At 37.3% G+C, this 23,055-nt stretch overlaps 1 long non-coding RNA gene across 5 annotated transcripts; it reads left to right on the top strand.

Moving 5' to 3' along the window:
- The first annotated feature begins 9,703 nt into the window (after positions 1 to 9,703).
- LOC107714020 (uncharacterized) lies at positions 9,704 to 22,444 on the top strand. Of its 5 annotated transcripts, none has more exons than XR_001636947.1 (6): positions 9,723 to 9,780; positions 10,801 to 10,834; positions 10,924 to 10,992; positions 11,552 to 11,621; positions 14,286 to 14,639; positions 21,480 to 21,867. It is a non-coding gene; the product is annotated as an uncharacterized LOC107714020 (long non-coding RNA). The 5 variants fall into 5 exon arrangements; XR_001636948.1 differs by lacking the exon at positions 9,723 to 9,780 and adding an exon at positions 9,800 to 9,948; XR_001636946.1 differs by lacking the exons at positions 10,801 to 10,834; positions 10,924 to 10,992 and adding an exon at positions 21,972 to 22,444 and having other exon boundaries at positions 9,704 to 9,780; positions 21,480 to 21,635.
- Positions 22,445 to 23,055: the final 611 nt, after the last annotated feature.

Here is a 23,055-nt window from a genome sequence, read left to right as displayed (position 1 = left end):
AGTCGACACACCTGACCTTACAAGATCACACTTATTTCGGCGCAACCTCGATTCTGGGCTGCCGGCCACCTGTTAGACAGCAGTGTAATATGAAACGGAAAGGGCCTGCTCTGGTGTAGCATCGTGTGTTATCGCGTAATTCAATAGAGAGGACCTACACTGATTTTCACCCCAGTGAGATGTGCACATCATCATTCAGAGGAGACAATGAGTCTAACGAGCGTGTTTAGTTCAATAATTCACCTAATTTAATTCTGCAGTTACTCTTGGATGAAATTAAACGTGTAGCCCACTGTACCTTATACAACTCTGCTATTGCTGTATGAAATCACTAAATGATGTACTTAAAGTAAATCTGAATATCAATGCATAGTTCTTTATTCTTGACATATATGCTGCTGAATTTAAAATTGTTCCAACACTCTCAGAAAAAAAGGTACAAATCTATCATCAGGGTGGAACCCTTTCGAAATATGTACCATTTAGATACCTTTAATGTACTAATATGCAACCTTTAGGGGTAAATAAGGTTCAAAATTGTACCTTCCCCATAGCTTTGTACCTTTTTTCGAGAGCGAACATTATTTAAAAAGCTCTAATACTATTTAATGTGATCTTTTCTGTAGAAGGAATGTGAATTAGGGCTCCAGAATGACAAAAAGCAGCATGCAAGCATTATAAAAGTGGTTCATATGTCTTGTGTGCTATATTTTAAGTCTTCTGAAGCCATGCAATGACCATAAATCCTAATGTTCTTACTCTTATGATTCTTTTGTGGTGCTTTTCTCGGTCCCACTTTATATTAGCGGCCTTATCTACCATGTAGTTACATCAAAAAATAAGTACAATGTACAGTGTTCATATTGTATTGCAAAACACTTCTGCTGCTATTGAGGTGGGATACAGGTAAGGTTAGAGACAGGTTTGGTGGTATGGGTAGGTTTAAAGGGATAGTTCACCCAAAAAATGAATATTACCCCATCATTTACTCACCCTCAAGCCATCCTAGGTGTTTAGGACTTTCTTCTTTCAGACGAATACAATCAGAGTTATGTTTAAAAACGTCCTGGCTCTTCCAAGCTTTATAATGGCAGTGGGTGGGTGTTATTTTTCAGCAGTCCATAAGAAGTCCACTCACACAGATCGGGGGGGGGGGGGTGAATAAAGGCCTCCTGTAGTGAATCGATGCGTTTTTGTAAGAAAAATATCCATGTTTAAAATGTTATAAACAGTAATCTCTAACTTACGCTAACTGTCATACGCACAAGTGTTCTGGATGGATGACGTAGGATGTATGCGTAGCGTAAGCTCCAGTGAGACGTGATGAATGCAGAAGCACAGAGGAGAGAGCAAAACAAAACACTGGTCATGAATTAGAAGTACAAAAGAGGGATTTGTAAAGAAAAATGTTGGAGGATTTTGATATAAGCCAAGAGGAGACTGGTTTTCCTTTGCTAAAGTAAGGAAACTTTGCTTCCTTTGCTCCTGTAAACAAACGCTGGTTCTCGCGAGACTAGCATAATCTCACTGGAGCTAATACTACGCCGACATCCTACGTCATCCACCTGGCATACAACAGTTAGTTTTTAAATATAACTCCGATTGTATTCATCTGAAAGAAGAAAGTCATATACACCTAGGATGGCTTGAGGGTGAGTTAATCATGGGGTAATTTTCATTTTTGGGTGAACTTTCCTTTTAAGGGTGGGTTACGGTGTAAGGGATGGGTCAACAGTGTAATTATAAATGTAATTACAGAAATTAATTACATATGTAATTACATGCAGGTATTTTAAGTACAATGTGCTGAATGATACATTTAAATGTAAACGCATAGTAGTTAAGTACCTAATATAAAGTGGAACCTTTGTTTTTGTAACATTGTAGTTTGATAGCCCTTGTCTCATTTTATTTTCAAGATTCAGTAAATGATTTTGTGAGTTGTGAATGCAAGTTTTCAGAGTGAACTGAACAAAGATAGATTAAAAAATGTGCTGTGAAATAATGGCAAATATATCTTTATATTGAGTTATCCTTATATGCTGCACATGGAAACATGCAGAAAATTGGTGGGATTTATTCACGAACGAATAAACTGGTTCCTTAAAAAAAAAAAAGCAAGGATATTTTTCAAAAATCTACATTTTTTTGTTTGAGAGAACAAACTCATTCAGGTTTGAAACAACATGAAGGTGAGTAAATGCCGTTTTGTTGATACTTTTGTGCTGCTTTTTTAATTATTTGAGTGAACTATTGCTTTAAAACAGGAAAAGAATGTAACTAACTACATTGTGTTTAAGGGTGCACTGCAGCATTCTCTCTATTATCCCTCTTTTTCTCTCTTTGTCCCATCACAACAAACTAATTAAATCATTAGGCTTAACGTAGTGATGCAGTAAGGCAAAAACAAGGATTTGAACACTGATTTTTTAAAAATGGATTGGTTCAAAAATTCATTTCTGACCAAAAGAAACCCTCTGTTGTGTACCTTTAACACTGTACTGTACTTTTTCATTCACTTATAAATCTCCATTTCGAAAAAAATTGACCCTTATGACTGGTTTTGTGGTCCAGGGTCACATATTTGAAAATTAGCCCAAATTACTTAATTTAATTGGACTGTTCAGTATAAATAGCATGCTATAAACATTTACCACTGCACGTTTAGTTAACTTGAAAACATTTCTGAGAAACAGCAGCTTAGGAAAAAAAGCTAAATCCTTCTCCAGAGATCATTTAGTGGGCACTGAGTTTAACAACGGCCCATGTGCGTAAGGAGGTTGTGTCACTGTTCTCTCTTTTGAGTGTGAATTTATGTATGTGTCACATACAAGTAATTTATACAGAGTCATATTGAGATGCATACATCAAAACTAGCATTTCTCACCCATATTATGGTCCAAACCATTCATTTGCATTCAGCATCAACTCAATGAATGTATAGCAGATAATTTAAAACATTAATACGTCAATGATGTATGCTTTCCTTAAACTTTGATTGTTACTCCTAAAACTGGGTGGTTCTTGCTTATATAAAAGAATGTTCAGTAGGTCATTCATACTTGATTTGTGAAAACAAATGCTTTGTTCTTAGAGATGTTTTATGTATGCCATTACTATCCATCTTTCTGATTAACGAACATACGCTTTAGCTTAATAGGACCTTCGCCAACCTCTTAACAAAACATGTTTTGGTCCCTGTATATATGTTTAGATGTATCTAAATAGGTTCTCCTGTTCTCCATTTCCATTTGCAGCCTTCTTCAAAACCCAAAACCTTTTTCACTGAGACGTATTGTGCCTGATTAGCTTCTTCCGAAGTGCCTCACATCCTTGCTTCGCCCTTAATGCTGTCGGCAGCCATCGAAGACCTTGCTGCACGGTGGAAATGATCATTCCCCCATTACTGAGGGTCCACTATTTTTAACTGCTGAATGAAACCTCCTAACCTTTCCCTTTTCACACCATAGCACATGTCTGAAAGGTAACTGCCCCAATAACGCACCGCAACATGTGTCAGGTATGCTAACCAAGACCTGCGCTCCAAGAAATAAAGGTAATTTGATAGTTCTCTGTTTGAGTATGCAGAGTGAAGAGCACTTATAAAAGTGTTACCTTCATTGTTCCTGCTTTGAAAACGCACGTAAGGTCATAGTTGGAGCTAATGAGCCCATATGAATTGGATGATATAATTTTTTTTTTAAATGCTGGAAACATGGTTAAGTGGGATAATAGCACAGACGGCTTCTGCTGTGTGCTTCCATTTTTATAGATGAACAACTAACTAAACAAATAAAAAACACTGGAGTCAAGCCAAGTCAACATGCCTGTAAAAATGGTTTTGGATATGCAAAACACTGGTTCAGTTCTTGTTTTGTATTCCAGATACATAAAGCTTCAATTGAACTGGCATATATACACATGAGGTAAGGTATTATAACAATATGTGGGTTGTGATGTTTAGTGTGATAATGTTTTACCTATTTGTTTGCATGGGCTTCATTGCTTTTATATTATATTTATATGTCACTCTGAGTTTGGTCAGATAGAAATAATAAAGAATGTGAACAGAGCAGAATGACAGAAATTTACCATCATACACTCCAACTTTTTTTTTTGCTGTGAGAATATTGCTAGTTTTGAAGCATACAGAGGTACTTCTGTAGTACAAAGCTGTCTGAGAGTTTTATTTACCCATCTCAAACAACATCTTAAACCAACAGGGCTGTTTGGACAGATGAAATCCATCTCTGCATCATATTTTGGCTTTTTATCCCCAAATGCTTGCACAATATTTGTAACTCATGTCTTGAACACTCTGTCAACATTTAATATCATCCATGCTAGACTTTCCCTTCATATGACCAATATTGATTGAGAGTTGCAGTTCATTTTCTATGAGCACCTTGAGGGTCGATTGTTCAGAAATCCTGCAAGGAGACGGCAAACCCTGCAAAGACACTCAATAAAATGAAACTTTTGTTGAGGTGAAAAAATGCGGAACAAGCCTAAATATTGACAAAACATATTTGACTAGGGCTTGCTGTTCCTTGGATTTTGTCAAGCTGTACGGGAGCTTCAAGCCGGCTGTGAATTGAGAATGAAGGTCTGCACGCTAGTGCATGTCCAGGGAGCCCCATGGCTGTTGTAGTGAGTGTAGGACTGACTTAATTTCCTTCTCAGGTACCACACTTGGTGTCAACAATACAAAGAAAAAGAAAGAAAGATGCATGCAAAAGTGAAGGAACAAAGACAAAAGTATGAGGGACGGAAGGAAAACAAGGGGAAAAATAGGAAGGAAAGAGAAAGGAAATAAGGCAAGAAGGAGGAAAGAAAGAGCAGAAAGACAAAGTTGCGTGGCAGAAGGAAGAAAAAAGACAGTACAGGGAAGAAAGGAAAACACAAAGGAGGAAGGAAAGAACGGAAGGTTTGAAAGGAGGAAAGAATAAAGTAGGAAGGCAAAAAAAGAAGGAATGAAGGAAGGAAAGCAAAAAGCAGGATGGAAGAAGTAAAGAAAGGGAATGAAGGCAACAAGGAATGAAAGACAGTAAGAGGACAAAATTGCACAGGGAAGAAAAAAGTAAGGAAAACAGGAAGGAGGAAAGAGAAAGTAGCAAGACAAAAAAAAGAATGTAGAAAAACAAAAGAGAAGCAAAAAAGCAGGAAGGAAAGAAAAGGAAGGAAGGCAAGGAAGAAAAGAAGTAAGACCGTAAGAACAATTGCACAAGGAAGGAAGAAACAAAAAGAAGGAAGGAAAGAAAAAGGAAGGCAAGGAGGAGGAAGGGAAGACCAAGTAGAAACACACACACGAAATGCAAAGCGGAAGAAAGAAAAAGACAATAGGAAGTAAGCAAAACAAAAAGTAGGAAAGAAAAAGGAAGGAAGGTCAGGAGGAGGAAATAAAGACAAAGCAGAAAGACAGAAAATAAGTTGCAAGGGGTGGGAAGAAAAATGCGAAGGAAAGACAGATGAAGTAGGAAGGAGGAAGGAAAGAAAAATGAAGGAAGGCTAGAAGGAGGAAAGAACGACAACGCAGAAAGACAAAAAAAATAAGTTGCAAAGGGTGGGAAGCAGTGAGGGGTGTCCAGGGTGGCACTGGACACCCCTAACATTTGATCGGCCACCCCAATAATTAATATGCTACTATTTAATTTTCTTTGTTTAATAGTACTTAAAGAAGAGTTTGTTTTAGCCCAACATTTGATCGGCCACCCCAATAATTAATATGCTACTATTTAATTTTCTTTGTTTAATAGTACTGAAAGAAGCCGCGAACTCAAGGATGCGACGCGTCTGAAGTTCCGCATGGCGCTTCGTCTCGACCGTTTCCAGCCTCTCGCGCCATACGTTCAATTTCGAGTGAAAAACATCGCAGAGCAGAGAGGACACAGACAACGAGCTGACAGACAAGACAGAGCAAGATCACTTTTGATAATAGAAAACAAAGTCTCAGCATTCAAATTCTGTTAGTTTCATTAAGAATTTAGAACGATAAATACAGTTTTGGAGCTCTTTAGTGGCGTGACGGTTCATGCGCACTTCCGCTTTGCCTCAGTTCAAGCTAAGCAGGAGTGCATTCTAATTAGCATAAAATAAACATTAAATAAACATCCGATCCATGTTGAAAGATACACTATGACTTACTGAATGTATAGTGTCTCATGTAATCGTCCAATTAGTGTTTCATCCGCGGAAAGCCAGCAGCAGAATACATTGTCGCATAACAGCAGAAAATCCATTCAGTGTCCAAAAACTAGAGAGAAAAATTTACACTAGAGAGGAGAATTTCGCAAAAATTATATTTATTTATGCTCTTTTTTATTATAATTAATAAAATGTATAGATAGGGCATATAATGTTATTATAAAAATGGTCTAATATGAACTTGCATACAAATATTTTAACATGTATAGTTTAGTTTAGTAAATTTCAGAAAAAAAATTAGTGTCCAAAAACTAGAGAGAAAAATTTACACTAGAGAGGAGAATTTCGCAAAAATTATATTTATTTATGCTCTTTTTTTAATTATAATTAATAAAATGTATAGATAGGGCATATAATGTTATTATAAAAAATGGTCTAATATGAACTTGCATACAACTATTTTAACATGTATAGTTTAGTTTAGAAAATTTCAGAAAAAAAATAACCTACTTAATCGCACGCTTGTTAATTATTCTTGAATAATTCTCACTCCAGGCTGAACTCACAAGTTGGCAGCCCTGTTTGAAGTAAGTTGAAGTTTTAGGTTTCCTGAACAACATTTCAAAAATGCACTGTAGCCTACAAGTTAATGTTAGATCTTTTCTCCAAACCACTGAGGATTGATCTAATGTTAGATCTTTTCTACAAACCACTGGTTAATTAGATGATAAAAATAAAAGAAATAATACTAACTAATTGGCCTAGTCTTATTTCAATATGCTAACATGTGAAGTTACAGTTTAACTAATGAGGAGTGATGTGAATTAATCAGTAATCATAGGATTTATTCATGCTTTATGTCAGGTTGGGGTTACACTGATTTTCTGTCATGTTCTATGGACCCCCTGAATTAGCCTTGGCCACCCCCTGGCCACCCCATGTATAAAACTCTAGCTCCGCCACTGGTGTGAAGAAAAATGGGAAGGAAGGAACGAAAGAAAAATGAAGGAAGACAAAGTTTGAAGGAAGGAGGGATGGAAACAAGTAGAAAGAGAGGAAAACAAATAATGTTTGGAAGGGAAACAAGGAAGGCAATGTTTATGTCAGGTTGGGGTTACACTGATTTTCTGTCATGTTCTGTGGACCCCCTGAATTAGCCTTGGCCACCCCATGTATAAAACTCTAGCTCCGCCACTGGTGTGAAGAAAAATGGTAAGGAAGGAACGAAAGAAAAATGAAGGAAGACAAAGTTTGAAGGAAGGAGGGATGGAAACAAGTAGAAAGAGAGGAAAACAAATAATGTTTGGAAGGGAAACAAGGAAGGCAATGTTGGAAGGGGAAGGAAGGAAGAAGAAAAAAGGAACACTAAAAATGCTGTTAAAAACAACCCAACTTGGGTTATTTGGCAACCCAGCGCTGGGTAAATATTGGATAGAACACATGCTGGGTTATTTTAATGTTTTTACCCAGCATGCTGGGTTGTTTTATTTAAGTCAACTATTGTTTAAAAATCTTTATAATGCTGCCTTAAATGGGCTGGAAATTAAAAAAAAAAAATCACACACAGTATTACTAGGCAACAGCAATAATCAAAAGATGAACATTTATTATTAAAGGTGACATCATGAAAATCTTTTCCAGGCTTTAAGTGCTATAATCAGGTCCCCGGTGCATCTACCAACCAAGGAAACGTGAAAAAGATTAACCCAGTAACTTTGTTTTGGTAAGCCTTTTTCTGCAAGCGTCTGATTTCGCTCCCTTGGTGATGTTGCAAAGAGATATCATTATAATATTACTGCCCCTTAATCTGTAAGTTTCCACCCACGGTGCTGTCATTTCATTTCGCAAGCGACAACGGTGTACCAGTTCTTATGCCATGGCGAAAGTTTGAGCAAAACATGCTAACTGTTCTGTCTTTGGCTGCACAGACGAGCACAGAACACTATTTAGAGTCCCAGCCTCAGAGGAGACAAGAGAGCAGTGGATTCATTGATTTATTTACTGTATATTGCTGATGCCGCCACACAGATATAAAATAAACATGCAATTTATTTCCCAACTGTTTACCTTCACAGACATAACCGACTGTTTTTGTAACTCGTGTGATTTTAACGTAAACTTGTGTGTGAATGAGAACTTAGTTTAGTACTCACATGCTGTGATAGCCGCTTTCTGTCCGTGTGCTTCGGATGTGTGCTCTCAGAAAACCGTATATCAGAAGTTTAAACTCATATTCTCTTTTTATGAAATGAATTTCAGCACGATAAACATGATAATCAGAACCAAAACAGATGTTTTTTTTTAAGCAGGTATGAGCTGTAATGGCGCAGCTCTATTCTGGAAAAGGAGGCGGGGAGCAGCAGCTCATTTGCATTTAAAGAGACATGCACTAAATCAGCTTCCAGTCAAAATAGGCATTTTCAAAATGTTATAATAAATGATCTGTATGGTATCTTGAGCTGAAACTTCACAGATACATTCTGGGGACACCTGAGACTTATATTACATATTGTAAAAAGGGGCATAATATGTCTCCTTCAAGCAAGACAAGACAAATTGAATTTATTTGGGTGAATACAGCATAGTTTACAATATTACATACATTTAAACTCGGCGGCGGTGCTGAGAACCGCTCTCTCCTGTGGACTCAAAAAGCCCGGTCTGACTGTAACTCAGCAGCTGGGTTGTTTCGACGGAGACAGACTCAACCCAGTGGTTGGGCAGAAAAAAATAACCCAGTGTTGAATATGACCCAGCAGGTTAGTTACAGAAAAACTACCTAGCACCTGGGTAAAAATATGAAAAACAACCCAATAAAATGACCCAACAGGCTGAACCCAGCATTTGGGATAAAAAAAAAATGAACCCAGCATTTTTTAGAGTTAAGGAACGAGGAGAAAAGGACGACAGACAGAATGTTGCAAGGGGGGAAAGAATGGAAATGAATAAAATAGGTGAAAAAATAAGATGGAAGTGAGGGCTGTAGGTCTAGCTGGAAAAAAACGGAAAGAAACCAGCCTGTTTTCTGGTTTTAGCTGGTTAAAGATGGTTTAACCTGTCTTCCATCCTAAACAAGCTAGTTTTTAAAGCTATTTTTCTAGCTGAACAAACCACATCTTGAACCATAGAACAGCATATCTTGGCTAGGCAGGGAGACCGACCAGTCAGGAAGAATTTTTTGTATAAGAACCATAAAGGTTACTGAATTTTGTCTAATTACATGTAGGATAATAATCTGCTTTCACTGTCTGTAAACCCATAAAACCCATTCAATGGACATGGAGAAAACCCCAGAGAACGATCGCACAACACCCGAGACAAACCTCCAAACACCCTCGCTGCATGTAGCTATCGGAACATAATCTAAAATTACGCAGCAAAGCTAACTCATTAGCATACTCATGCACTGGAGGGAAATGCACTGATTATGTTTTACTTTACACTGATGACCGAGATGTATTCATCTGCTAGGACTGCGGCTTTGTATGTCTGCGTGTTCGGCCATGAGAAAAGGGGGGGCGGATACGTAATAATCATCCTCCCTAGATTAAATGGAGGCCATTAGACAGATATTAGGGGAACAATTGGGAGTATTGGGCCAGGCTGTCCGCTAGCGCTCTTCACTACGATCAACGAGTGAGTCACGGCTCTGGCTAATGGTTTATCAGCCGTGTAGATGTAGGACCGTAGCGTGGCTGCGGAGAGCGCACCGGGAGGCCTGGCCGCGGATATTTTATCGGCCTACATGTCTCCGGCTTCTGTTCCCTTCTCTCCCAGCATTACCGGGAAAAAGCCATTACCGCTGTAATTATTTTCAAGAAGATGTACTCAGAGAACTCGCAAATATCAGCGAATTGCTTTCTTTGATAAATACTATAACATTCAGGGGGGTTATTTGCTGCACAGCCGCGCTTTTTTGTGGGGTTGTCGTGTTATTTTTCCAGGGTATGTCCATTTAGAAGTAGGATGTTTTACCGCGTTTGCGTCCACGCGTTAATTGGTCGTAATTAAGGACATGCAAGCGCCACAGAAAGGATGAGAGCGGTACGCATATTGTGAGGTAGAGGCATGTTCGAAGGGGAACGTGTGGGCTGGTTCTGTCAGAGAGGCACAAGGCAAACAAAGCTGCTCGGTCATGTCTGAGAGCGCCATGAATAATCTCTGATTGAGCCCAATTATCACAGCAGACATATCTGACAGAAACAGAGGCGGAGGCAAAACGAGTAAGACCTATTAATATTTGCAAAAAACTCAAGCGCGCGAAAAAAACACACACACACACAAAACATAGGGTTCGCGCGAAAAGAGAACAGGCAAAACAATATGGTGCCGGCGGTACAATAGGCACATAGAGATTCGTATTGACAGCTCGCGGTCGGGGGTATCGTTTTGCACCCCGGGATGGCATAATCACATTATGGATGAAACTGAAGCGTTGTCTGTATTAATAGGCATTGAGTCAGGTGGGTTTTGCCCCGATGAGCCCCTGCGCCGGAAAGAAGGGTGGAAAACATTCAGTCGGTATGACTAGTGCAGTGCTGCCACCATGTGGCGAGTGCGCATGTCTGAACATGCGCGTATCTTCAAATTAAAGGCACGCGGGTTATGTTTAAAAAGACTGAGGACATAAAATAACAAATGTTGTTTCCTTTTCAGATCATCTCAGAAGGCTTTCCATGGATTCGTGAAGGTTCTGTGACTTTATGCTAGTCAGTCAGTTTATTTATGTCAGACAAAAGCACGCGTACATATTTCATTGCAATGCTTTTCTCCATTAAGGCCAGAAGAGGGCAGTACTGATCACAGTAGGTTCTCCTTAATGGAGAATGTCAAAAACACTTTATATTGGTACGTCGTTACGCATACAATCCCTCGTTTTCTGTCTGTAGGTCTTACATTACTTTTAATGTATTTTTCTAGAATGTTTTTGCAAAGATCAGTTCGACTCAAAAAGAATGTGATTAAAACTGCATGATTGGTTAGCTGTAAAACAGAGGTACAGTTCTGATAAGGTCTGCCTGTTTGGTTTTTGATTAGGTCAGAGGATGTTTATAGATTAGACATTTAATTTTAAAATAACTAGTATTATTTTCACGTGAACATCATTGCAGTCTCTGGGACCCAAATATTAAAACAGTTAATCAATCCCAGCAGAAATAAGGGCTTAAATAATTATATATTATAATTTAATTTTCTCTCATTGTTTTTCTCATGTGCAGCTGTATTTACAGTAAAAATACAGCAGAGGCTGATTGTCTTAACCAAATAGGCTACAACAAGACAAATGCTTATGGGAAACGGCTAAAAAAAGCAATCTCTCTCTGTCATATCCAATTAATGTTTATATAATTTGCCCACATGAGCCAGACTAATGATTCAAGTTATTGATTTCTCGCCCTGCTTTTAGGGAAGCCTTCTCTGGAGGACGAGATCTGGGAGTTTATACTCAAACGCAGAATAACAGCATGCTGTGTCAGGTATTTGCAGCTAAAACACATGCATTTTGAATGTATATCATATTTATCATATTTATAAAAGGAAACCTCACCTTCCTATGTAGTGTTTTATATTCCTATATAGTGCTTTGTTTTTTGTTTTCTTTTTAAAAAAAAAATGCGCTTGCATGATGGCAGATCTACTAAAAATAATAATAAAAATGATAATTAGACACTAAAGTTGTAATGAAAAAACAGTGTTCATTGTTACAAAGCAGCTAATAATATTAGCTTTTCATTATTCTGTGTGCAGCATATTAAAATAAAGTGTGAGCCAATATTTATTGTTTGCAAACACATGCTTAAGACAGTTTATTCAGCATTAAATGCTTTAATGTGAATAATTCCTTAGCTGACATGAGGTCTATTGGAAATGCGCAAAAGAAGGGAGCTACAATTACACATAAATAAATATTCCTGACAGTGCTAACACAAAGGCTCTCAATGTGCATTAACCATAATCCCCACGGTTCCTGCTGTTTGACCATTTAATAAAACTCAATTAAATGTAGTCGGTCGTAGAGCTTTTGTGCAGAGATCTGTTACACAGGCACGAAAACCGCAGGCTCAAGAGGTGTGCTTGTTGCGTGTAGTGTCGGTCTAGGATGTGTTAAGCCAAAACAAAAGGAATTAAATTCTCATTCATGGACGTTACATAAGCACTCCATTGAATTTGTATCTGGAGGCCTGTTTGATGCACAACAACAAACAATGACAGCGCCCCCATGTGGTTCGACAACAGCCCTGCCCATTTGTGGTTTCACTGCCACTGTTTTAGGAAATTAAACATATTAGTGAAACAGTTGTGTTGTACTTTGAAGGCTGACATCAGACTGTTTAGCATTTTTGAAGCTTGATCAAAGCAAAACTGAAGCATTTACACACATCACATATCTTCATCTATTCCAGCAACTGTGCTGTGATTTTATGCAATGTTTTAGCATTTATGCAATCAGATTAATTATTCATAAGCTTTAATTTGACTGCCAGTGTCATTCTGTATCTTCCCACTAGGTGGCAATAGTTAACTTTCTAAAATTAAACATATTAGTGAAACAGTTGTGTTGTACTTTGAAGGCTGACATCAGACTGTTTAGCATTTTTGAAGCTTGATCAAAGCAAAACTGAAGCATTTACACACATCACATATCTTCATCTATTCCAGCAACTGTGCTTTGATTTTATGCAATGTTTTAGCATTTGTGCAATCAGATTAATTATTCATAAACTTGAATTTGCCTGCTTGTGTCATTCTGTATCTTCCCACTAGGTGGCAATAGTTAACTTTCTAACTGCTTGAGCCGTATTTGAATATTTCACCATGACCACAGTTAGAATAGAGAGTGACTCAGACTTGCAGTGATTTTACAAGGCTGAGAAGGAAAAGCTAAACATATATTTCTTATCTATGTAAGTCAGATTTAATGTACACTATTCATAAAGTCTAAAATAATCACACATTGATGCTTAGCGTGGACACCAAATGTAAATAAATGAATGTGAATGAAAATAAGGCTGTCCATTCAATAATTTGTACAACCTTAGGGGCAAATTCACAGTTAAACCATTTAAAAGCAATAGGCCTATGCAAAATCATACGCAAAAATACAGTTTAACCAGGCGCTAAATGCTGTAATAGTAAGACATTAACATTCTTTTCAGTGCAAGCACACCTCCTTTTTATGTAAATTAGGTCCATTTTAGATGCGGTTTTTGCTATTTTCTTTTCTTATTTTTCGTGTATTTTTTTTCTTTTGCTATTACCTGATTGCATAATTCTTTTAGTTAAAGGAATAGTTGACCAAGAAAGGAAATTTCCTGATTATTTTCACCCCCAGGCTATCCAAGATGTATATGGCTTTCTTCAGCCGAAGAGAAATTTAGATTTTGGAGGGTAACATTCCAGGATTTTTCTCCATCTAATGCAAGTAAATGGGGCTCTTTTTTTCCACACAACCCCAGCCAACAAATTATAATCTTCTCTAACATTTGTAAGTATAAAATAAAGAATTTGTTATTTTGTTCTGAAAACGACTCATCGTTTCACTAGAGAAGGCCCTTATTTGTTGGCTGGGGTTGTTTAGATTACTTTGAAGCTGCCTAAATATGGATTTTGGGCCATCAAAAAGGGTCCACGCTGAGCCTCATTCATTTGCACTGTAGAAGAATATTGGAATGTTTTGCTCCAAAACCTTAAATTCTCTTCAGCCAAAAAAAGAAAATCATATACATCTTAAATGACCTGGTGGTGAGTATTTTTCATTTTTGGGTGAACTATTCCTAAAATAACGCAAACAACATTTGCGAATGAACTGCTTGAACAATTCATTCTTAATGAAGTCCATTTTAAAGTGTAATTTTCACACCTGATATCTTCTGTAGTTTTTTTTTTTTATTGGAAAGCCTGATTTTCAGTGTTTTGTTGGCTTGAATCTTTCACCAAGGTACTTAACAGTACAACCTAATGAACTAATCAGTCAAATTAGCCCTGATTAAAGTCCATGGTGTGATTAATGTAGCGTTTGTGGGTGGTATTAAGTGCTTGGCATGTGCTCATATTTTGACACCATTGAAATTGCAGGAAATTAACAGCATGGCGTATTTATTTGCATGTTCCTCTGTCTAAACAACTCCCCCTCTCTGCAGCAGTCTGGTCTGAAACATGTCATGAATCCAAGGGAACGGAGATGTTGTCCAACCTATGGAAGGAAAACAGAGAGGGAGAAAATGAAAGAGAAAGAGAGGGCATCATGCTGCTCGCAAACTGACAATTCCAGCGACTCTGTCAGACAGCAGTTGACTGCTACTCTGCTATTCCTGTTAGAGGGTTGAACCCACTCTGCCTTGTTGGCACAGATATTTTTAGCCCTGGCGTTTTGCAGAGAGACCAGCACTAAGAGTGATGGGGCCACACAGGCCTCAAGGGCAGCGGTGGGATGAAGAGGGCGGAGGCGGGCAAGGTCACATGAGGCCACTGGAGACGAGAGACTGGAAGATGAGGTGATGAGATCTGGTGATTGAGTCTTGTACAATCTGTCTTTGACAAACTGCATCTTATACCTCCAAAAAGGCTAGCATGGTATTTTTAGATTAAAAAAAAACAAAAAACTTAATCACGACTTTTTATCTCACAATTCTGCCATTTATCAAAGGTAAGAAAAAAAACCTAAAATGTAAACTCATAATTCTGAGGAAATAAAGTCAGGATTAGCTAGATATAAACTCAGAATTGCGAGATGTAAACTCTCAATTCTGACTTAACTTCTCGTATTTTAGAGTTTACTTCTTGCAATTCTGTGTTTATATGTAGCTAATTCTCTTTATTTCCTCAGAATTCTGAGTTTACATTTTTGTTAGATTTTAGTTGTTTTTGTTACTGCCACAAAATAACGAAGGTAATTGCAACTTTTTATCTCACAACTCTGACGTTTTTTTCTCGCAATACTGAGAAAAAAAATCTGAATTGCGAGACATAAAGTCACACCTCTAAGAAAAAATTCAGTTGCTAGATATAAACTCAGAATTCTGATTTACCTTCTCGCATTTCAGTTCTAATTCTATTCATAAAATAAAAAGGTAACTGTGACTTTTTATCTCACAATTCAGACTTTTTTTCAGACAGTTTATATCTTGCAATTCTAGCAAGTCCAAAAAGCCTGAATTGTTTGAGGTAAACTTAACAAACTCAACAAGAGATAAACAAGCTTCTATACAAATGTGACCAAAAAATTACAAAATTGCATCAAGAACTTAAAATATAGGCAGGTGGGAAAACGTATATGCATCCAAATGTAGTTTCATCAGTGTGCAATACAGTTTTTCAACAGAAAAATGGCAAAAACAGAGCAAGTTTGATTATGAACTGGATCTATTTAGTGAGTCTTTATAGCAAAAGCAGCTTCAAACCCGCTCATGAGATTGCGATTTGAATCAGACTCACTCAGTGAATCGTTCAGAAAATAGCCTGTATATACTAAGTGAATCTGTAATTACAAAATAAACTAATTGTAGAAGCCAGTGGCTCCTTAGACACTTTATTTAGTCTGTAGTCCTGCATTAGTTGTGATTTTTGTTGCTCAGTTTAAAACTAAACAAAGGATTTGTATTTTACTTCTCTATTTTATTGTTTTCTTAGTAAGATCACTTTCACGTCTTTAACCGCTGTTTGCTATCACAGGACTGCCAAAACAGCCTAACCTCTTCACAGTGTATTGCCTCATCTTTCCCTCATAAACCTTTTTGTTTTGGAGACTTTTTGTGCCCGGATTGTATAATGGCTCCTCCTCAGTTACTGATAGACTTCTTTCCCGCCTTTTATGTAGCTCTCTTCCCCTCAGCCTCTCAGCAGGTCTCTTTCTTAGATCCACCTGCCTGTGTGCCGAGCTCTGCGGAAAGCACTAACATATTCCTTTTGTTATCCATGCCTCCTACACAATTTGTCTCCACATGGATGACCTTGACTGCTCCAATCCCAAAATAGACCCCGCACACAGGTGTTTTTTATCGCTTCCTCAAGACTGTATTATCGCACGCAGGTTTTCTTTCTATAAATGGAAGATCTGAATCTTACGCTGTCAACCATCTCCTGCCAAGTCAAAGCAATCTGTCGTTTGGCATTCAGCTCTGCAGATTACTTGTTGCTATGTGAAAGTTTGGTGGAAGGGTTTATGTTTGGAAAGTCGTCACATCTCTGGAATACATTTTCTGTCCCATTTAGTTTGTACTATAAATACTGCATTTGTAGGCCTATATATTGAGAAAATAGATTAGATAAAAAAGATTAGAGTAATACGCTGAGATATGAAGTCAAGAAGGATGTGCTAACAAGCTGATAACCAAGCAAAGCAGAAATCTATATAGATAACATAAAATCAACAACAGATGTGCTAGCAATCTGCAAACAGAGCAGAACAAGTTTGAAAAATCGCTAGCTAGCATGAAATAAACAACAGAAGTGCTTGCAAACTGCTGACAGAGCAAGGGGTCTAAAAATACTCAGCTAATTATAACTATAGAAGTGCTAGCAAGTTGCTAACAGAAAATCTGATTGAAAGATACATAGCTAATATGTAATCAACAGTAAGTGCTAAGCTGCTAAGTGAAAAAGAATAATATAAATCAAGAGTAGATGTGCTAGCAAGCTACTAACAGAGCAGAATGGATCAAAATACGCTAACATATGAAATTAACTATAAGCAAATTGCTAACAGACTGAAAAACATTAGGTAATACTGTAAATATATGGAATCCAGAATAATAACAAGCAAATCAGATTGAAATAGATAAAATCAACAACTGAGGTTCTAGCAAGCTGACAGAGCAAAGTAGATTAAAAATACCTATCTGACAATACAAAAATATAAGTGCTAGGAAGCTACCCTTACGAAAATGAACCATGTTTTATTATAGTAAAAGTGTAGTAATCATATAGTTTTTTTTTTGGCGCATTGATTACAAGTACATTTTTACTAAATACCATAACTATGGTTAGAGTTGAACAAAACCATGGTTAATTTGTGGTTACCATGGTTTAACTGCAATAATCATAGTTTTTTGGTTTTTGTAGTAAATCCATGGTTGATTTTCATAAAGTTAATTACAAGGAGCAACAGGTAGTACAGAAAGATTTAGCTTATTTTAGCAAGCAAAAATAAACGTACTACTCTGAACAAAATGACATTTGTTTGAGATGCACAAGGTGGATTTAGAGGGGACTTGGTTATGAGATGGACGCTGCATGATATCTCCAGTAGACCTCTGGGTTGGAGCATCAGTCTCTGAGGATGCGGCTGGCTACTGCGCCACAGGCTCACTCTCCTCATCCTCAAGAAATAACTTGCCTGCAGCCTACTGTCGTGCCATCTCTTAGTGTGAATTGAGTCTATGTGTTGCCAGTGGTTATAGATGCTATCAGTCAAGCACCACACATGCCTGTACCTGCGCTCTTGACGCCGGCAGCCAATCTATATTCCGCTGGAATGACGAGAGCATGTGTTAGCTGACAAACAAATAAAGCCAACAGTCGGTTTGATGAGGAGGAAACGAGAAAATGAGAATTTGAACGAAGTTTGACAATAATTATCACGCTCGACATATTAGCAGAAAGATGGTTCTCACTTCTAAGGTCTGAGATGGAATTAAATATCCACCCTACTGAGTTTTTGTCACCGTTCCTCTGCAAAGCCACAGCGATTTCACATCTCTCTGTGGCGGGTCTTTGATATTAATGCGGGTGCTTTTTTTATGTGAGAGGAGGTATTTTTCTTCTGTTATTACTCAGAGCGGTAAAGTGGAGAAATTCGATTGTCCCGAAACAAGGCTGTCCTTCACTGTGTTGACATTTTCAAGAGGCATCTTAAAACCGAGATCTTCATTTAGCAACTGACCCAGACTCATTCACACGGTTGTTAATCTGAGGGAAATGTTTCATAAAAACATTCTGCTTAAAAGTCAATTGCTTAATCCGTAAATAGTGTTAATAACCCGACCTCTGACCTCAGTCAATTAGTCTCGGCGTTTAAAAACCCTCTCACAGTCAGGTGTTGCTTTCACACAGAGATATTTCCACTTTTTCTGATTTATGAATTGTAGTCGGTAAGTAACAGTAATTTTTTACAATGCTTAATTAAAGTGGCCATTAAATAACGACTCTCCTGCTGTATTTTTCAAGCATAATCTCATTGGTGCATTTCGCTTTGAAAGGCCGACTTGGCAGAATATTAGAGTCTGTAGATGCTGTAGCACAGTTCACTCCTTTTGTTTCTAATGTAGAGCCATAAAACATCTTTTTATGCTCGTGAATTCAGTAGGCTGTGTGAAGATAATCAAAGCACAGGCATTTTAATATTATTTATGGAAGCGCATATTACTTTTTTGGTCTTCACCCTGGGTTAATTTGACTGTGGGAGCGTTTGTGTGTGAGTAAGTAGTTTCCATATGCTTCTCCAGATGATAGTAATGTTGTTGCCCTCTGCTGGTACAATAGATAATTAGCCCTGTCAAAATGACCTCTCAATGCTAGGAATAATTTATGCCTCAACAGGAGAAAACAACAACTGTGTTTCTATGAAAGGACTAAGCGACTCAACAACCCAACACATTTCTGAACAGGACGGCCTCTCGATACTCTGACTGTTGACAGATGTCTCATGTTTTGTTCGACATCTTTAACTCTGTGGCACAGTCAATGCGCACTTGGACAAAGGCTTCTCTTTGAAAATGACATCTGCGCAGGCCACAGAGGTGACCATAGGCCAGGGGTTGAGTCCTGCAGGCATCTCCCTGCTGGTAATTTCAAACTGTGACTCAGAGGTCCACGGCCTGCAAGACAGAACTGTCGCTTTCAGCCCTGACAGACTGTCTGCCATGTGTTTCTCTTCTTCCCTCACGGATTACAAATCATATACTCTAAAGTGTATGACATCAATTTTCACACAAAAAAATCAAATGTACCCACCCTCAGGCCATCCAAGATGTAGATGAGTTTGTTTCTTCATCAGAACAGATTTGGAGAAATTTAGCATTACCTCACTTGCTCAGCAGTAGATCCTCTGCAGTGAATGGGTGCCGTCAGAATGAGAGTCCAAACAGCTGATAAAAACATCTCAATAATCCCCAAGTAATCCGCACCACTCCAGTCCGTCAATTAACATATTGTAAAGCAAAAAGCTGTGTGTTTTTAAGAAACATCCATTATTAAGTATTTTTATCTTCAATCCATTGCTGGCTAAAATACAAGTCATTCATCCACAATCCAGCTTTCTCCAGTGAAAAAGTCGTCTTGTCTAAGTCAGTAGAGAAATACGCAAAGATTTAGCACCGTTTACAAGCAAAAACAATCCAAAACCATTCTAAACAAATATGTTGGTGGATTTTTATGTGAGAGGACAACATGGACATTTTTACTAGAGGAAGTATTATTATGGATCATGAACTAGTAATTTTGGCCAGAAGTGATGGCATAAAGTTAAAATGCCTTAATTATGGATTTGTTTCTTACAAAAAAAGCAGCTTTTCACATTTTGTATTGATCAAGTGACAAAATTTTACATTGTTCCAAAAAAGAAAGAAAAAAACCTAAACATTTAAAAAAAAAAAATGTAGTCCCTTTGAACATTCTATTCATCAAAAAAATCTAGAAGAAAATGTTTCCACAAAAATATTAATTTGACAATTAACAATGCGGCAAGACGTGCATCCAAATGAGAGAGAGAGAGACCGCGAAGCTAGACGTTTCTTCTTATATTAACTAACGTACTCTACGATTAGCTCAGTGAATAATAAAAAAAAAAAACATAGACCCGGCTAGAACAAGCGGAGTGATACAAAATTGTGAAAGGGCGTTCCTATATATATATATTTGTTTGTAATATTTTGGACAAACTAGTTTAGCAGTGAAATCTTATAAATTATGCAAACTCTTAGCTCTCTGGACATGCTGACTACTTCAATAAACTCTTATTATATTCAGTGTACCTGAATAAATATTCAAATTCATAGCACAAATGCTTTGCATAGATAAATGATTACTAAGAACACAGAACAACGCAGCAGAAATGCAGCATTCGGACGGGGGGAATCAGTGCACACCGGCAGGATGATGAAAAGGAAGCTTCCCACCGTGCTTATTGAAATGCATCACAATCATTTGACATGCAAGAAATCTCCAGGCGGATTTGCTGGCAGGGCTTCTGAGCTGCAACCTTTTGAGATCTTCGAAAAGCAAAATTTTTGTTTTCCAGATTTTTGGAACCCAGTTAAAGGAAGTTTCTTATTTGTATGGTCTTTTAAATATATTAATTCCCCCCTCCCCAAAGCACGAGAAGCTATTTAAGTTTGTGACTTATTCTGATTCTCACTTATCATTGTTGTCGCGATTCATCTATGCAGATTACAGACAGACACTTATAACATCCCCAGAGTTTGTGATACCTTATTTGCTCTTGTCACTGTTTGACATGTAGGAGGACATGCTACATGCAAAATATGTAGGAGGGATTTGGTCTGAAAAGGAGATTTTGAGCTGTTATGATACTGAAATGTTGTCCTATTTTAACATCTGCTCAAGAGATTTTCTTTGGCTGATCATTTGTACTCAGCAGAGTGCCATGTCTTAAGTATAACTAACTATGCGTATATCTATAGCATTACATAACTTGCTCACCAAAGGATCCTCAGCAGTGAATGGGTGCCGTCAGAGTGAGAGTCACAATCCACAAGTACGACTCCAGTACATCGATTAATTAACATTTTGTGAAGTGAAAAGCTTTGTGTTTGTAAGAAACAAATTGATCATTAACACATTTGAACTTCAAACCATTCTTTCTGGAACCTCTATCCATAATATTGCTTTCTCCAGTGAAAAATTGTCTTGTCTGAATCAGGAGAGAAATATGCAGAGATCAGATACTGTTCACAAGTGTTACACCTTAATGTTTCACACAGCTTTTCACTTCACAAGACTGTGGATTAATGTGATGTTTTTATCAGCTGTTTGGACTCTGATTCTGACGGCACCCATTCATTGCAGAGAATCCATTGGTGAGCAAGTGATGCAATGCCAAATTGTACTAAATATGTTCTGATGGAGAAACAAACTCATCTACATCTTGGGTATTGTGAGGGTGAATACATTTTCAGCAAATTTCATTTCCTGAAGTTGTTTATTGTAATTTTGGGTGTTTAATGCTTTTGGTTTGTAAATACCGTAACTTTATATGCATATATCTACAATAAGTAGATACAATAAGTCAATAAGTTACATTTTAAGATTACTTTAACATTATAGTACATGACCTCAAAGCTAAAAGACATTTCTTTTTCATTTTTATTTCACTTTAGGTCCAAATTTTTTGAGCAAAAATCACCCCCCAAAAACATGTACTACAATGAACTTGATGTGAACAAGACCTGATGTGAACAAGCCATATGTCTGGATAATTTGCACACAATGTTCAGCTGTTTGAAGACATTTTGTGTCCAGCTTGATTCCAATTTGTAAGTATGAGACATTTCAATAATGAGGTTTTACATGCAAGATCTATCATCCTCAACGTTACAAGTGATGTATTAATTTGCTGGAAAGGCAAGAACGGTTTTATTCATAAGGGAGACCGGGAAGTTTTGTAACATATTTTATTTCAATGTTTGCATTTTTTCACTATGTATGTCAAACTTTGATACAATATTCCCAATATTATCTGCTACAAACTACAGTATCAAATTATAAACCATACGTATGACTTTCCACTTTCTGCTACTTGATTTGTGTAAAAACAGTTTATTTTGGGCCTGATTCAAAACTGATCACATTGTTTTTACATGTTTCCAAAGGTTTCTGTATTTCTCCTTTCATAATAATGAACCATCATGGACCAAATCTGAAGCTTTGGACTTCCTCCAAAGTGCAGCTACAAAAATGTTTTGTTGTCTTCACTTCCCATCATTTCTATTTCACTTTTACAGATTGAATACTGAACTGTACTCTCACTGCCCCAGCCCGGTCACTGTGACACAGCTCGCTTATTTTTTCCTGTACAATATAGTGTGTTTCCCCCTCCCTTGTTCTGGAGCATCCAGACCTGTAGGTTGAGGGGTTGCAATGTGTTTTTTCTTTTATTTTGGTGCTGTTCTGCTGAGCAGACAGACCCTAAAGAGAAATCCCATTTCAAATTAAATTTAAATGACCCCCCAAGCTCATAAACAGTGGGTCGCCTGACAGCCTAATTTATAATTCAGCACTGAGCTAGGGGCTCCTGGTTTGATGTTAAGGAAAGGTGGCCTGAGAACGAGTCTTTGCATCTGAGTCTGAAGAACATGAAGACACTGTGTGTATATATATATATATATATATATATATATATATATATATATATATATACACACACACACACATACACACACATACATACATACAATAAAAACAGTAATTAATTTATTAATGTTAATATATTTTATAAAATGTCATTTGTTCCTGTGATTGTGGAAATGGCAATACACTTTTTTTTTCAAGATTCTTAGATGATTAGAACCTTCAAAATAACTTTTGTATTTTAAATATAAAAATATTAATTTCTATTTTTTTTATATTACTTGCCCCAAATTTTTAAATGGTGGTGTATCACATTTTCCACAAAAATATTAATCAAAAGCTGTTATATAAAGCTATTATATATTTCCATTTTTTTTAATGAACTTCTTTCATTGAGCATAATTTATATTTTATTCCCATTCTCTGTTTTACAGAACTGAATTGTTTAATGCTTCAGGAGTTGGCTTTGTCTAAAATGAGATCTTCAATCCTCCCAGGATCCTTTTAACTGCTGGATTAATGTGTGGTATTAATATTATGATCGAAGAGGGATGCATGTTGATAGTTTCAGCAGTAAAATCAGCACAAATACATGATGATTGAAGG

Source organism: Sinocyclocheilus rhinocerous, unplaced genomic scaffold, assembly GCF_001515625.1.
Source record: "Sinocyclocheilus rhinocerous isolate Xijiao unplaced genomic scaffold, SAMN03320098_v1.1 scaffold568, whole genome shotgun sequence".
Taxonomy (NCBI): Eukaryota; Metazoa; Chordata; class Actinopteri; order Cypriniformes; family Cyprinidae; genus Sinocyclocheilus; species Sinocyclocheilus rhinocerous.
Note: the sequence above shows the minus strand (reverse complement) of the source record. Positions and strands in the feature narration are given on the sequence as shown.